At 41.9% G+C, this 16769-nt stretch overlaps 1 long non-coding RNA gene across 1 annotated transcript; it reads left to right on the top strand.

The window, feature by feature from the left end:
• Window positions 1-13: 13 nt before the first annotated feature.
• LOC131424502 (uncharacterized) lies at window positions 14-16472 on the top strand. Its single transcript, XR_009227616.1, has 3 exons — window positions 14-370; window positions 12540-13903; window positions 14341-16472. It is a non-coding gene; the product is annotated as an uncharacterized LOC131424502 (long non-coding RNA).
• Window positions 16473-16769: the final 297 nt, after the last annotated feature.

Raw genomic sequence — 16769 nt, 5'->3', positions numbered from 1 at the left:
CCCCGCCCTCTCCCTGAGGCCCCGCCCCAAGAACGAGCTCCACCCTGCACGCCCCCTCGCCCCCGCAACAAGCTCCACCCTGCACGTCGCCCCGCCCCCCAAACAAGCACCACCCTGCACGCCGCCCCGCCCCTCTGATAATAAGGAGGCGCGCCTTGGCTCTGCGCTGTTGGAGGCTGGGCTGGGACAGGTGCTGCATCGAGCAGTGGAGGAGCCCTCCTCCCGCAAGCCTGGTGTGTATCCAGATTAAAACAAAGGAGGATCCGTAACATGCTGCTTAGCAACAAAAAGGAATGAGCTGTGGATCCACTCGACAGCCGGCTTGAATCCCCATGGAATTACACTGAGTGAAAAAAGCCAATCCCAAAAGGTTACGTACTGTATGATTCCATTTCTTGAAAGGACGAATTATAGAAATGAAGAGCAGATTAGCGGTTACCAGGAGTTAGGGAGGGAAGTGGCTGTGGCTATAAAAAGGATCTGCGGTGATGTAAATGATCTCTCTGGCTGTATCTGTGTCGATTGTCTGTGTTGGTGTGTGGTGTAGTTTTGCTAGGTGTTGGGGAAAGCTAGATAAGAGGTTGTGAGGGGAATGGGAAAATAAACAAGGAGAGAAATGAATTACAGTAGATGGGGTAGAGAGAGAAGATGGGAGGGGAGGGAGGGGGGATAGTAGAGGATAGGAAAGGTAGCAGAATACAACAGTTACTAATAGGGCATTATGTAAAAATGTGGATGTGTAACCGATGTGATTCTGCAATCTGTATTTGGGGTAAAATTGGGAGTCCATAACCAACTTGAATCTAATGTATGAAATATGATATGTCAAGAGCTTTATAATGTTTTGAACAACCAATAAAAAAAAATTAAAAAAAAAGGTGTATGGGTTAAAAAAAGAAATTTAATTGACACAATTAAGTTCAGGGCTGAAGGACATCCCCAAGAAAGTGAAAGAGCCTATGGTTAGTTGGTGGGTGGGAGGGAGTTTAGAGGGTACTGGTGAGCAGTTTGGGCTAATTGTCTCTTTTTTCAGCCTTTTTCTGGTGCCACCTTATTTGGTAGCCCACCTGCCATTGTGGCCCCTCCCAAGGACCCTGGCCCTCTCCAAGCTTGTTTTTGGTGTCCTGGGATGGTCTATTCATGCTTAAAGCAGAGAGAAGCTTTTGCCTGCGTTTATAATGTTCCTAGTGAAACTTGCTGTTGATTGTACTCCATGTCAGTTCTTGGTTCTTCTCTGCTTAGATTTAAGGCTTTGGGTTTTAGATTTCTTTTCACTTTTTACCTACAGTGGAACATCACAGTGTTGAGTCAGGTTGGTCTGTCTGCTGCTGCTGTGAATTCCTGGTATTCAGAGGTGGGAATATGGCCTGAGATGCCCTCATAACGCTGTGTGCTCCCCAGCCAGAAAACCGGGCATCCTTATCTTGTGAGCCCAAATCCTAGAGGTCATCTTCATTTTGGAATAGAAAAGCAAGTGTAGGGAGCTTTAGTACCCGGTCCTTGGTCATGCATGACTGTGGTACAGCACTGCCACTTTGTGGTAGATAGGAGAAATCACAGATGTGGACTGAGCCAGCAGCTTTCTGCTTGGGACTGGAAGCTGGAATGCCTACAATCCCTGGGTTTTTTGAACGTTGTAAATTGAATGGTGGTTGACTCTAGGACAATTTAGTAGAAGGCCGTTTTAAAAGGGAAAGAAAAGAACTTCCTGCTAATCTGGTATTGTTGCAATTATTGCCAACATGTGAGATGTGACATTTTTGTATTCTTGAGTTTTAGGAGGATGTCTGTGCTCTCAAAATGAGATTAGAGTTAGTATCAATGACAAGCATCACCTCTAGGGGCTTGAAGATTTCCATTTTTTCATTTCATCTTTAAGTTGAAGAAATGCAAAAATAGGATTAAGTATTTAAGCAAGGAGGCAGATAATCCAGTTATACATTTCCTCTTCTCAACTCCCCATATTTTATTTAAGAATAAAATGGAACATAGTGAAACTACCTTAAGGCCAAGCAAATTAGCTAAGCTATCAAAGAGCTGGTAATTTTGGATTTCATTTAATGATAGCTCTTGCCCTCCTGTTAACAGCATCCACTTTCCTTTGGGAAACTGATTTTTTTAAAATATCATTTGTGTGTGTGTGTGTGTGTGTGTGTGTGTGTGATGTTATTTGCCATTTACCATTTTAAAGTGTACAATTCAGTGGCATTGATTACAACCATTATGGCCATTTATTTCCAAAAACTTTCCATCACACCTAACAAAAACTGTGTTCCCATTTGCTCTCCTTGGGATCTTGAATGTCCTCCAAAGGCACATATGTTGAAGGCTTAGTCCCCAGCCCATGGTGTACTGGGAGGTGGTAGAATCTTTAGGAGATTGGGTCTAGGTGAAGGAAGTTAGGTATTGGAGGCATGCCCTTGAAGGGATATTGGTACCCTGATCCCATCCCCTTCCTCTCTATTTCCCCACTACAGTGAGGTGAACAGCCACTCCCCCTCATGCTCACTGCCATGATATGCTGCCTTGACATAGGCCCAAAAGTAAGAAAGTCAATCAACTGTGGACTGAGACTTCTGAAACCATGAGCCAAAATAAACATTTCCTTCTTCAAGTTGATTTATCTCAGGTATTTTGTCACAGTGATAGAACACTAACACACTATTTAACAATAACTTCCCACTCTCCCCTCCTCCCATCTGTAGGAGTCCAGCTCTGGCAGGGGGTCTCAGGAGACAAATGGATGGTGAGGAGTCAGGGAAACGGGGTGGAGAAACAACACAGACACAAAAGTGAAGGTGCTGAATCCCAATCTTTACTTGTGAAGTTAATCATATATACTCTGCGTTTTGGCAGGCTCGAAGTATTTTGTGGTTACAAAACAGGAATCATTATTCAAAGAAACAAAATATTACGTAGCTACAATTAGATAAGAAGAATGTATCTTGGCTTATGCATAAGCAAGCATTTTTACTTTCAGTTCCCGTTTTGCTTTGAGCTGTTTCTGCTTAGTTAGCTTTTAATAATAGTTAGAAATGTCCCAGACTATTGGCCTGTACCTTGACTATTCTTTCTTGACTTACTGACTAGAACCGGCGCTGCAGTTATGGCAAATGGTTCACTTGAAAAGAGAGGCTACTAATTTTAATCAAACGAGCAAGAGCACAAACCATTGTGCACAGGAACAAGAACAAGTTGCCCAGTACTGAGCACTAATCTTTCTTCTTAATATTAATTCTTCTTCTCTAGATTTAATTTAATTTCTCAAAAACTTCCTTGACTGTTTTTCCCACAGGGGGTTTCTCATTAAACATTAACAATTTACATTCCACAGCTGAATCGTTGCATTTAGAGCAAACAGATTTATTCTTTAGAAGTAGTTGCATTAATTGGGAAAGTCACTTTTTTTCCTTCATACTTAATGGTCATATGAGAAGTCGCAACTATACTTATTAAAAGAATACAAAAACAAACCAGCCAATTCCTAGAAGCATACTGCACTCCTCCAGAGAATGGACGCCTTGTGCCTTCCACCTCAGTAGGGCCTTGCCATTGCCTGAGTCAGGGGAGGGGCGCAGCACCCATCCACTGGAAACTTAATAAATTTGTCTATCATATATATTTCATATAATAGGGGTTCTTTTCACTTAGCTTACTTCCCTTGAAAACCATGTTGTCAGGCTTCACCCATGTTGTAGCATACACCAGAGCTTCCTTCTTTTCTCTGGATGAATAATATAAAAAGCGCATACCACATTTTATTTATCCATTCATCTGTTGACAGACACTTAGGTTGTTTGAGTATTGTGAATAGTGCTTCAAACATAATTTTTATACAAGTATCTGGTTGAGTCCCTGTGTTTGGGCCTTTGGGGTATATAAATAAGAGTAGAATTATAGAGTCATATGGTTAATTCAGCATATAGCTTTTTGAGGAGCAGTGAGTGACTACACCACTTTACGTTTCCACCAGCAGTATACAAGGGTTCTGATTTTTCTGCATCTTCATCAACAATTTTACGTTCTTCTTTTTTCTAAATATAGCCATCCTAAAAGGTGAGAGAAGAGGTATTTCATTGTGGTTGTATTTTTGTTTTTGTTGTTTGGTGCTGGGGATTGAATCCAGAGCCTCATGCCTGCTAAGCAGATATTCTACCACTGAGCTGCATCCTCAACCCCTCATTGTGTTTTTGATTTACACTTTCCTAAAAACTAATGATATTGAATATCTTTTCTTGTGTTTATTGACTATTCATATTCCTTCTTTGGAGAAATATCTATTCAAGTCCCTGGTTCATTGTTGAATTGGGTTGGTTGTCTCTATGTTGTTCATTTGTAGAACTTCCTTATGTATTCTGGATATTATCAACTTAGAGGAAAGTTTGATTTTGGCTAAGAGTTTTAGAGGTTTTAGTCCATAATTAGTTGACCTGTTGCTTTGGGTGAGCAAGCACAACATGGTAGAAATGTGTGGTAGAGCAAAAGTGTTCACCTTGTGGCTGAGAAGTGAAGAGGAATGATAAGAGACTAGGGTCCCACAGTCCCTTTCTGTGGTACACCCTCAGTGACCTGAACATTCTCCACTGGGTCACACCTCTTAATCTTCTACCATCTCCTAGTAGCACTGTTCTGAGGACCAAGCCTTTTACACATGGGTTTTGGTGGGGCATTTAAAATTCAAACTATATCAATAGGCTTTGACACATACAAGTTTTTAATTTTAATTAAATCCAATTTATCAAATTTTTTTGTTGTTGTTCTACTTGGACTTTCTGTTCATATCTAAGAACCCATTGCCAAACTCAAGGTGATGAGTTTCAAGAAACTCCTATGGTTTCTTCTTAGAGTTTTATGGTTTTAACCCTTATATTTAGGTCATTGGTTTGACTTATTTTTTTTTATAGAGTATGAAGTAGGGGGCCAACCTTACTCTTGGGTGTGGAAATCCAGTTGTTCCAGCATGATACATTGAAAAACTGTTCTTTTCCCCAATGAATGGCGTTGGTATTTGTAAAAAGTCAATTGGCCATAAACATATGGGTTTTTTTGAGGATCCCTGGTGTATCAAGTATTACATCTCTCTTGCTGTTTTTAATACTCTCTTTTGTCTTATAACCAGTTTGATTATAATATATCACAGTTTCAGAGGTTCAGTCCACTGTTGGCTGACTCCACAGCTCTGGGCCCTGAGTGAAGCAGAACATCACAGAGAAGGATGTGGTGGAGAGAAACAGCTCAGTAGAAGGCAAACAGGAACCAGAGACAGTTCTGCTCACCAGGGTCAAAATATAAACCCCAAAGTCATGTGCTTGTGATATACTTCCTCTACATACAGCATATATGCCTACAGTTACCACTCAGTTAATCCGCATCAGTGGATTAATCCACAGATTAGGTTATATCTCTTATAACCCAATCATTTTGCCTCTGAAAAGTCATGCATTGTCTTCCAAGTGAGCCTTTGGGGGACACTTCATATCTAAACCACAACAATACTATGGCTTGGTACCAACTTTCAATTGATTAATTTGCTTATCAGCCAGGTTTCTATTAGGACTGACATGACTTAATCATGTGATTCTGAACATTTTGAATACTTAAACTGAGCATTGGTTTCTCATGCAGTACATAATCTGCCTTATTTTTTTTTTTTTGTGGGTGTGTGGTGTCCAATTTTCATATATGCTAGATATTACATAAATGTAAATTCTCATGGCCTTACTATTGTATAGAAAAGATGTTCAGATTATTTAGTAAGACATGTGAAACTGAAGAGAATGGTAAATACAACTGTAGATAATAAAATATTAGATTCAAGCTCTTGTAACATGCAGGCTTCTTTCAAACAGTGCAGTTTCTGACCTGTAGCTGTTGTCACATTATTGATGCATGACATTTACAGATGTTGTTAACAGTTAATAATCAGGTCTAGAACACTCTCAAACTGCAAAAGAATGTGCTTTGAAACAAATGTGTCATTAAAAAAAATTTTTTTAAAGTAAGTGAGTCTTGAAATAATGTACTTTGGAGATCCTAGTATATCAATGCAGGTAAAATGTAAAATGTTATTCTATTTTTATTTATTTATTTATTTATTTTAGAGTGGAAAGTAGAAGCTTTATTAAAGGACAGCAGAAAAGACTTCTCCCTAGAGGAAGAAGGGTACCTAAAAGGTGGAATCCATGGAAGGGGGAGGTCTTCCCTCTTTTATAGCTAAGGTCTACTTTCAGCTTTCCTGCATTCCTGTTGCATTCCTGTCCTTTGTTCTCTGTTATCTTGCAGTGATGGAATATAGGTGGGAAGGCCCAAAAGGTGGGGGACAGGTGAGCTGATGGAGTAATCTGGGCAGGGAGGGCCTGGGGAGGCCTTTGGATTAGCGTCTCCAAGTTTGCTGGGAGCTGCTTCATTAACATTTCCTTGGGATGGGCTGGGGGGCCTTGGGGACATTAACATTTCAATTTCCCCAAGTGCTGCTCTGGTTTCCTGGACTCCATTTTCTATAATGGCCTTCATTCTTGATTTTACTCGATATTAGACCTGATTTACCTAACTACACTAACTACCTATCTGTAAATCTGGCTTCATTCCCCCCTCTAATTTTGGGAACTCCTTACTGCTGTGAGGAAAGAGGGCCATGACCATTCTGTCTTCTTTGAGCTCAAAGGGGACAGTATTAAGCAAGCAGTTTTGGAGTCCCAGAGACCCTGGGAGGATTCAGACTTAAGGGCCTTACTGCTTTCCTCCCTGCCACTAAAAACCCACAGCAAAAGAGAATCGCACACTCTTCTTGTTGCCTTTTTGCTCCGTAGACTAAAGGAATCTCCTGGGGATGAGGGATATCTACGGGTTGTAAGGCATATAGTGCTTTCTATCAGAGAGACTACTGGAAGAGTTGATTCTAAAAATGCCTCCCTCTAGCAGCTTAAAGAGAACACAGCACATTCTAAACATTGGAGCAGTAATGGGAAATTTTAAAACAGACCAGTGAAAGTTCCTATGCACATGAGGGGAACCTGGGCACCTTTCACTGATCATCCCATGTCTTTCTTAGTCCTACAACCTGAATTGCTAGCCTTTCTGACCGGTGAAGGAAGGGGAGCATCCAGGAGGGAATGGATGCGGGTTTGGGAGTGTTGTGCAGCCCACATGGAGGCAAATGTGATTGGGGCTTTCCCTCAGTGCCTTTCATCTACCAATCACCCCAGATACCCCTTAGGGCTGTCGGGAGGGGGTTCAAGAGAAAGGAACCTTAGGAATACATCTGAGTGTAGCCCAGACCAGAATTCTGCAGTTGTTCCAAACTCCTTCCTCCACCTCCACGCATCCCAGGCAGATCGGGATTAGAGACACTGTGTACTCAGGTCAATTGCTCTCCGGGCCCAGACAGAAAAGTGGGAAGTAGTTTTGGCAGAACCCAACATGCCTGCTCTGTATGGAGAGCTGCCTAGGCCGGGAAACCTCTCACCTGAATCTTGAAGAGTGGTGGCTGCACTTACTGCTTTTTGTTGGGAAAACATATAACGGCGGCAGCACCCCAGAAAAAAAACCCCATCATGGCATCTAATGACCCTCTTTACCCTCTTTGTTTCTTTCACTGGCGCGAAATGTTCCCGCCGGCGCCAATGTTCAAACCCTGCTGGTGGGAAGCCTTAGCCCCAATTAGAATTAACTTCTTGGGCTCCGGAACTGACATATGGAAGAGCTTGCCAATAAACAGGCGACCTGTTATCTACCTCAGCACTGCAACCTCTCTTAGACCTATATAAACACACAGCCTTTTGTAATAAAGCGGAAACCTCTTTGGTGATCTGTGTCGTGTGGTGCAGCGTCTTCCAGTCTTACATGTTTAAGTAGCTGTCTGGTGCCCACATCACCCTCCAGAAAGAAAGATGCACCTCAGATAGACGTGTGGTGTGTGTAGAGGCTCTTACCTTGGTGTAGATCTCAGTGGGGAGCCTCCAATCTGTAACTGCTGTTTACAGATGACAAGTCCTTGCTTTCCCGAATGCTGAAGTATAACACCAGAGAAGCACGACGAGGCAAGTGTAGAGTGGAAAGTAGAAGCTTTATTAAAGGACAGCAGAAAAGACTTCTCCCCGGAGGAAGAAGGGGACCCAAAAGGTGAAATCCTAAAATGTTATTTTAATCACATAAACAAATTTTCTCTTTATGTGACTTTTTATAGATTTATCTTTTTTTTTTAAGAAAGAGAGAGAGAGAGAAATTTTTAATATTTATTTTTTAGTTTTCGGTGGATACAACATCTTTATTTTATTTTATGTGGTGCTGAGGATCGAAACCAGGGCCCCACGCATGCCAGGTGAGCGTGCTATCGCTTGAGCCACATCCCCAGCCCAAGATTTATCTTTTTACATTTCAGAAATACTATGCGATTCAGTTGAATGCCTAATAATTCTTGAGATCACTGTATTTTCATTGTCATTTCTAACACTTTTATACATCAATTAGTGAAGAAACGTCTTCACTAAGGCCTGATGTCTCAGGTATATTATATAATATAAAGGTAAAAGTGATATGTTACTGATAATCATGAAGCTTTTCAAGAATATCATTTGTGTTTTCACTGAAAAATTAAATTCCTCTTTTCTGCTGATGACTTTTAAAAGATTTATGCTGACATTCATGGAAAAACTAGTGACGTCCAAATGAAGTCAGAAGTTTAGTTAATAGCAAGAAATAAATGTTAGCATCTTCAGTTTGGCAAATGTATCATATAAGATGACCATCAGGGGAAAGTGTACTGGGAGAATAAGAGGACTCCCTGAATTATTCTTCCAATTTTTCTAGGAATCCAAATAAAAATTGTATTAAAATAACTGTTATTTATAAATTTTGAATTTTATGATCTCTGCTTTTAAAAATCTTATGAGCTAGCGGGGCATGATGGTACGTGCCTTTAATCCCACCAATTTGGGAGGCTGAGGTAGAAAGATTGCAAGACTAAAGCCAGCCTCAACAACTTAGTAAGACCAGGTTTCCAAATAAAAAATAAAAAGGGCTGGGGATGTAGATCCGTGGTAAAGAACCTCTGGGTTCAATCCCCAGTACCAAACAAATGATGAGCTAAAAGAATACATTTCTAGTGTAATTATTATTAGTAGTAGTTCCAGGGATTGATCCTAGAGGGCGCTCAATCATTGAGCCACATTCAACCACCACCTCCTCTTCTTTTTTTTTTTGGAGTCAGGGCCTGGCTAAGTTGCTCTGAGGCTGGCTTTGAAAGTTCCATACTCCTGCCTCAGTCTCTGGAGCTGCTGAGATTACAGGTTACGCCACTGCAGTGGACAAATTTCTATTATTTTATGTAACTATATGCTGTTGGTTTTAAGAAAATATTCTTGGTAATACAAAGCTCTCCCCCAAAATTATTTTTGCAATTTCTTAAAAAAATCCTAATACACAATTTCTTTTTGGCAAGCCCATTAGCTCTTCTTCTAATTTTAGATAGATTGCATTATTTTAGATTCTTTTCCCATATCCTTGTAATATAATGAAAGACTGGACCTGTCATGGACAATGTATAAATTAATACAAGATAGACTATTTTCTGGACCAAATTGTTCCTGTATTACAGAACTAAAGAATGATTCTGTCCTAAACACCCAAAATAGAAAATTGCAGCAATTATTTTACAATATCTTTAAGAAACATTTTGCATCTATAATTATGTCACATTTAATATTACTAGAAAAAGTCCTTTATGTTTGTGTTCTAACAAATTAAAAGTTGTATATCATTGTGAAACCAAAAGAGAAGCAAGTAACAAATGAATTAGGACCATGGAAACGAAGCTGGAATGAAGGAAGACTACCACAGCACTATCTCAGAGGCCGACAATTATAAGATTTTAAACATGCTACATTAAATTCAACAAACTTTTTAAAAAAAAGACCCTAGAAGCTTTTGATCAGTAAGATCCATTCAGGCAGTCATTTACTGTGTCAGTCACTGTTTCAGGGGCTCAGGGGAGTCACTGCTTAACAAAAGCACCCTAGCCACCTGTTCTCTTGGAGTTGCCTGCAGAGCTTACAAAGAAATGAGGGAAACAGATTCTAACAGGGAGCTGGTGCAAAAAAAAAAAAAAAAAATGACTGCAAAATAAATTGCAGTCATCCTGAGGCTATGTGCATGTGCATTCATATGTATGTATACTTATTTATATGTTTTAGTGTATATGAATGTATACATATATGAATACATGTGTTTATGTATATACATATTTTTATTTTTATTTAAAAAGTTTTCAAACCAAGAGGCTTAAATGGGGGCATTTTGTTGGTGTTACATTTTCTCATCCTTTAGTACAAATGTATATAGCCTGTCTTTTTGTTTGTTATGTGCATATTTTCTTTAATGTTCTTTTTTTTTTTTTTTTTTTTTTTGAGGGTCACAGTGGATGATAATCATTCTCTTGTAAACTCATTTGTTGTCAGTGGAAAGTAAAACTATTTCAGGGTTGTGTCAGAAGGGATCTCACTTGCTACTGGGGTTGTTTTTTGTTTTTGTTTCCAACTCTTCTTTAAAAATAGTCTAGTTTTATTTTTGTAAAATATCATACAGATGTAGATGTTTCTACAAATACGTGTCTTAATGTACACTCGGGTGTCTGGGGGAGAAAGGAGAGGGAAATTTCACTCTTTCTATAAGTCTGGATTTCTTGGCTTCATTACAAGGACACATATAGTGTTTGCAACACTTTTAAAGTGTATGTAGAGCAGTCCTCCATGCTGAGATCCGTGTGGAAGAGAAGAGCCTCACATTTATGGAATTACGAACCTTGTGGAAACATTCTGTTGCAGGATGGTGATAGAACTTGTGTGAAGCCTATCCACATCCCTTGAAACAAAACGTTTCAAAACATACATGAAAGCTAATTCCACTGGAAAAAAGAAGGGAAGCTCTGGTGGGCCAGAAAACCTCCCAGCAAGTACTAAAAAGACAGAAAGCTGCTACGAACTGTGGCTGACAATGAAGTGTCAATGAAGGTTCATCCACTTTAACAATGATGTACCACTCTGGGGTGGGGGATGTTGGCAGTGGGGGAGGGACAAAAGGGATATAGGAAATCTCTACCTTCTCATTTTGCTGTGCACCTAAGGGTGCTCAAAATAAATAAATAAATAAATAAATAAATAAATGGGGTTTATTTGTCTGTCTGTCTTAAATGGAAAGCTGGGATCAATTCAACTCTATGACTGATCCAAACATTCACAGAATACTGCTATAAAAGATGGAGAGAGCTCCAGGAAAACCTTGGGCCAGTTCCATCATTCCCTGGGGCCCTCAGGTCGTGTAATCACCCAGAGTGCTTAGGTAGATGCTGAGGTCCAGCCCCGGCGAGGGTCCAGGGTGGTCCTGAAGGAGGAGTGGCATCTGGCGAAAGAAGAAGAGTCGGGACGACAGGTTGCAAGTTATGAGCAACCTCCAGAAGACATCTCCCTGCCCCAGGAGGGCCCTTTATTTTTATACCTGTTTTACGGGTGTTTTTTCAGGTAGTTAATGGATAACTTCAAAGCCCAAAACTTTTTTGATTTACATAATTTTCAAGAATTACAACTTTTCTGACATACATTGATTACCTAAGATTTTGAGTACATTGTTCAAAATATTTTTCTGTAACCTTAGTCAATCATGATTAAGCTTTTAGGTTTTCACCTCAATCACTAGGTGCTAGGCAATGCAACTAGACTATAAAATGACTCCTGACTTATTATTCACTTCTAACTTTAAAGCATACCTATAATTATTTCATTAACCTTTAACTTTAAAGCATACTTACAATTATTGGTAAGCTTTCTTACTTCTAAACTAAATACACTTAAAATAGTGAAAATCTATTATTTAAAAGCCTACTACTCTGAAGTGCCTCTAAAATATATCTATGTTAATTTTACATTATTCTATTTTAATTTCCAAGGTAATTTCCTTTTTTCATATGACCTATTTAACTGTTTTCTAAAAGAACTTCCCTGATCCTTGGTCAAAGCACACCAATTCTCATGTCTTTGTAATCTTTAACTAAAGTCAGACTTTACACCTCAACCCATTTGTCATTTACATTAACTATGTGTTTTCTATTTTCATCATAAGTTTCTGCATAAAGCAAAGGAGGGTCTATTGGTTGGGGAATGTATTTTTATTAGCCTCTTGTCCTCGAGGGGATACCATAAGGCGGTCCTTGTACTGTTGGCACAGCAATTGTTTTTCTGTAGCTAGGCTATTGTACAGGTTGTGGCTTTAGGATGGGGTTGGGGGGGTGGGGCTAGTGTAAATTGTTAACCATGAGATAAATATTTCTTGTTGCTTAGGCTTGAGGAATAACACCATTGTTTGTATCCTGAGAGACACTGAAACGTGCCTCATGGCATATCTCAATTGTATCCTTAGTCTCATTCTGGGAATTTTCCTGCAATCTCAGGCAATATGTACTTTTATTAATGATTGACATATGCCCTGTTATCCATATCATGAGTATCACAAACAAAACACTTAACATTCCTAATGATTCCGGTTTCCAGATGGTGCGGCCTTGCCACAGCATCCCCCACGCTGTGACCCTGTCAGACAGCGGGTTCAGGAACACCTTCACCAGGTAGAGACCTCAGCAGCCAGACAGGAAGATCAGAAATGTGAGGTCTGTTTCTCCAACCAAGGTGAAGAGCAAAGCTTTACCATATTTATTTGGCACACTTTGAGAAGAGTATACTAAAGTGACTGACTAGCAAAACTGCAAAATGCATACAGCATTTTAAAGATCTGATCTGATACTGGAAACTTTCCTGTTGAAGTTTGATTATTTTTATCTTGTGTTATTTTGGAAACTGCTGTAAAAATGGTCTAAGGTGGAGGGAAGATCTCAATTATTTAATAAAAAATTGGAGTGACGATTGAGAGCCTGCCTTAAGAATGCCTTCCGCAAGCACAGACTAAACATGGTACCCAATGTTAGTGTTACTTGTGGCTCTGACTGGTCTGCGGGTAGTGCCTTAGCAAAATCAAGGGTTTTTAGCAATGATCTGAAAGGGCAAATTGGAATGGACCAGCAGATGCGATGTGAAGTTTCTCTGCCTGTGGGACCTCGGGCACAGCCAGTGCCAGCACCTGATGCTGACCTTGGCCCCAGGAGGGCTGGGGTGGGGGGCCCTGTGCATTGGCTTCCCACCCTGAGGCCAGGCCCGGATTTTCCAGCTTCCTGAACTTGACCTTCCTCCGAGCCTTCTCCTGGATACTTGGCGCCTCTGGCACTGCTGCAGTGGTGGGGGATGCTAGCAAACTTGGCACCTTGTCCTGGAAATCACCGTCTAATCCGAGAATGGATAGATAAAACTGCCTAGGCGGCTGGTGCTTTGAAGGAAATGGCGCTGAGACAGAAACTAGCAGATGGGCCACCACAGGGTATACAGAGTGTCTCACTTGACCCTCTTCTGTGCCCACCCTGGGCCCCAGGTGATTCATCCTCCCAAGTGATCCTTTTCTTAGGCCATCTTCCCACAGCTCCTGGCTCCCTGGACTCCAGCTCTTCCTGACCCTGTCCCCAGCTGCGTTCCTCTGAGCCTCAACCCCAAGAGCTCCTGGGCCCATCCCACAGGGCCTCAGACCTTTTGTGCCTCTGGCCATCCTTCCTGGCCCCAATCCTTAGGGCCCAGCCTCATACACCCCTGCCACCCGTGCCCCGATCTCCACCCCTTAGCCCCAGCACCAGGGCCTTAGCCCTATGATCCCCAAATCCGCAGCTCTGTCCGCCTTGGTCCCCAGCCGGGTCCTCCCTGGCTCTTCCCAGCATGAGGAGATGGGACTCAGACGCACTGGAGGAGGACTCCGTGGCACGCTCGTCGGACTAGAACTCCTCGCCTAGCACCCGAGCGCACCTGAGATGCCAAAGGTAGGGCGCTGAGGGTCGGGCTCCTGCCAGGCTGGGCGTGGGCACGCAGCTGGTGCCAGGACACAAAGCGGAGGTAGAGTCGTCCTCTGGGATTGGGCTGTGGCCAAAGGACCCTGGGATCTCTTCCCAGCTCTTGCACCCTGGGTAGACGGGGGTCAGGAGTTGACCTGGGTTCCCGCAGGGCTTAGACCCATTGGGAGGTGTCTGTGGCTTTCAGTGGGTTGAAGCCCTGTTCTCTCTGGGTCTGACCCGGCAACCCAGGGCGACATAAGCCCTTCCCAGGCCCGTGCCCAGTGACTCAGCTCTTACTCAGCCCTTTAACTCCCCCTGTTAACTCCCCCTGGTTTTCCTGGAGTACTGTATCCTCTCTCTGGAATCCCATTTCCCCTGCAGAAGTCACTCAGCAGAAGTCACACATTCTGTTCCCTCCAATACAGGGTTGGGGAGGCCTAAGTCCACTTCCCTGCTCTTGGGCCTCTCCCAGGCCACCAAGCAACAGCAACCTCCACCCTCATTGTCCCGCAAACCTGGTCATTTCAAGACTATTACTGGAGGATTTCAGCATCTGTCCCTGCAACAACATCCACACACGCATTGGTATGACTTATTGAATATAAGGCCCTTTGTAGATGTAGGTTTAAACCACTTCACATTTAATGATATAATAAGTTATTTGTGTCCTCAAATACAAGATATGTTGGACTGTTTTCCAGTCTCCTAGATTGCAATACCAGCCTCCTATGTGTTACCTGGTTAGCTCATCCTCATTTTTCAGTTCTCAACTCTGGTTAAGGTCTCTGGTTCCCCCCCAATTGGCATTATTGTTGCTCCTTTAATTTGTTCTTGCCCCTTATACTCAGCACCATTATGGTAGTTCTATTTCATCTGTTTGCACATCTGTCTGATATCTTCAGGTCAGCGACTGTGTCTTGTCCCTTCCTAGGGCCAGCCGCTAACTGTAGCTCCTGATCTATATATTAAATGTTCAATAAAAGTCTGTGGAATGAATGAAACAGTCACACCACATTCAATGAGTCACAGATATCACTTCAGCAATACAAACTCGTTTATATAATAAAGTTATAAAAGTCATTGAGAAAACATCAAGTTATCCAAAGAACAACACTGCAAGTGAACTAAAGGACTGTGTCTCAGATTACTTGATAACTCAGAGGATAAGAATTCCCCCAGTCCTTCTAATCTTATGTTGCTTTTGGAAGCAATCAGCCCTGGGAAACAAAAGGGGCAGTGTACTGGGAGATCAGAGTGGAAGCCACAGTGGTTACTGGACAATAGAACACTCACTGGACCCGAACTATTGTTGTCACAGGAGCCGAGGGACTGGGATTCTACTACATCAGGGTAGGGTGTTGTTGTGCTTTGATTGTCCCTACCAAAACCCATGCTGAACTTCATCCCCAGTGTCAGATATGAAGAGGTGGGACCCTCAAGAGGTGACTGGGTCTGCCATAAATGGATTAATCCATTCATGGATTAATGGATCTGTTATAAAAGCCAGTTTGGCTGTGTCTCTTGTATGTGCCCCCTACACATCCTCATCAGGATTCTGCAGAGAGTCCCCACTAGCAAGAAGACCATCACTGGATACAGCCCCTCTACTTTGTACCTCTCAGGCTCTAGAACCATGAGCTAAGTAAACTCCTATTCTTTATAAAAATCCCTGACTCAGCTATTCAGTTCAAACAACAGAAAATGGACTAAAACAGGTAGATATCAAGAAAATGATCTGCCCATCATTGTTTAAAAGGATGCAAATTTTCTGACCATCTTTCACCAAAGAGGAATAATGAACATGTTTATCTTGTGCCCCATTCTGTTGTCATTCGAATGCCCAAGCCTGCAATTTGAAATTAAACTGTTTGCCTTTTGTGTCAAATCCAAACACCATGTTCAAGGAGATTCTGTCAAGGGCAGCATTGAGTTTGATCCAAGGAGGGACCCTATTGGGCCACCTAGTTTGACAAAGACCTCCTTACTATAATGCAAGTTTCAATATTAGCCTCTGTCTCCCAGAGTACCCTCAGTGCCAGGGTAGCAGGGTCTGGAGGGGCTTGGTGCTCCATGGCTCCAACCACAGGAAAACTGAAATTAGCCTCATCATCTTTGAACCTATTCTCAACAGGTTTTGTTTCCTTTATTTTTAGTTTTAGGAATTTGATTGTCACAGGGCCCTGGTCAGGACTATTCTGGTCAAACATGCTAGGTTTCTCTCTCACTCTCAGTCTACTGTCTTTTAGTTCAGGGAGTTGATTCCAGAGGCACTTTGTCACTCAGCTACACTCCCAGCCCTTTTTATTTATAATTTTGAGAGGGGGTCTTGATAAGTACTTAGTGCAACGCTAAATTGCTGAGGCTGACCTTAAACTTGCAATCCTCCTGCCTCAGCTTCCTGAGTGGCTGGGATTACAGGTATGTGCCACCATTCCCAGCTCATGTTAAGTCTCTCTAAATTGGCATTTACAAGCAGTATTCTTGAGCTTCTTAGCAAAATTTTCCAGTTCCCTTCAGCAAAGCTGCCTTGTCCTGTAGGGCAAAGCTAATCTGTCCTCTCCTGACACAGTGGGCACTGGCTTACTTGGGTGTCCATTTGCATTTTGAAATGGATCACCCAGTAATTCTAGCCCAGATAAGAAGATGGAAAAAAAAAAAAAAGAGAGAGAGAGAGAGAAAGTAGGGCGCTGAGGGTCAGGCACTGAGGGCCTGCTGTGGAACAAGGCCTGTTTGGTCTGCAGCACAGAATGCCTGGTCACTGGCAAAATGAGTTTTGCAAAAGAAGCAGAGTTTATTCCCAAAGTGGCTGAGCATGGACCAGAAGACCAAGCCTCAAATATGCTTCCCTGAGGAT

The sequence above is a fragment of the Marmota monax genome, unplaced genomic scaffold (assembly GCF_021218885.2).
Source record: "Marmota monax isolate L192 unplaced genomic scaffold, Marmota_monax_Labrador192_F-V1.1 WCK01_AAM20220418_F8-fsc00029, whole genome shotgun sequence".
NCBI lineage: Eukaryota > Metazoa > Chordata > Mammalia > Rodentia > Sciuridae > Marmota > Marmota monax.
This window is presented reverse-complemented; position numbering and strand designations above follow the sequence as displayed.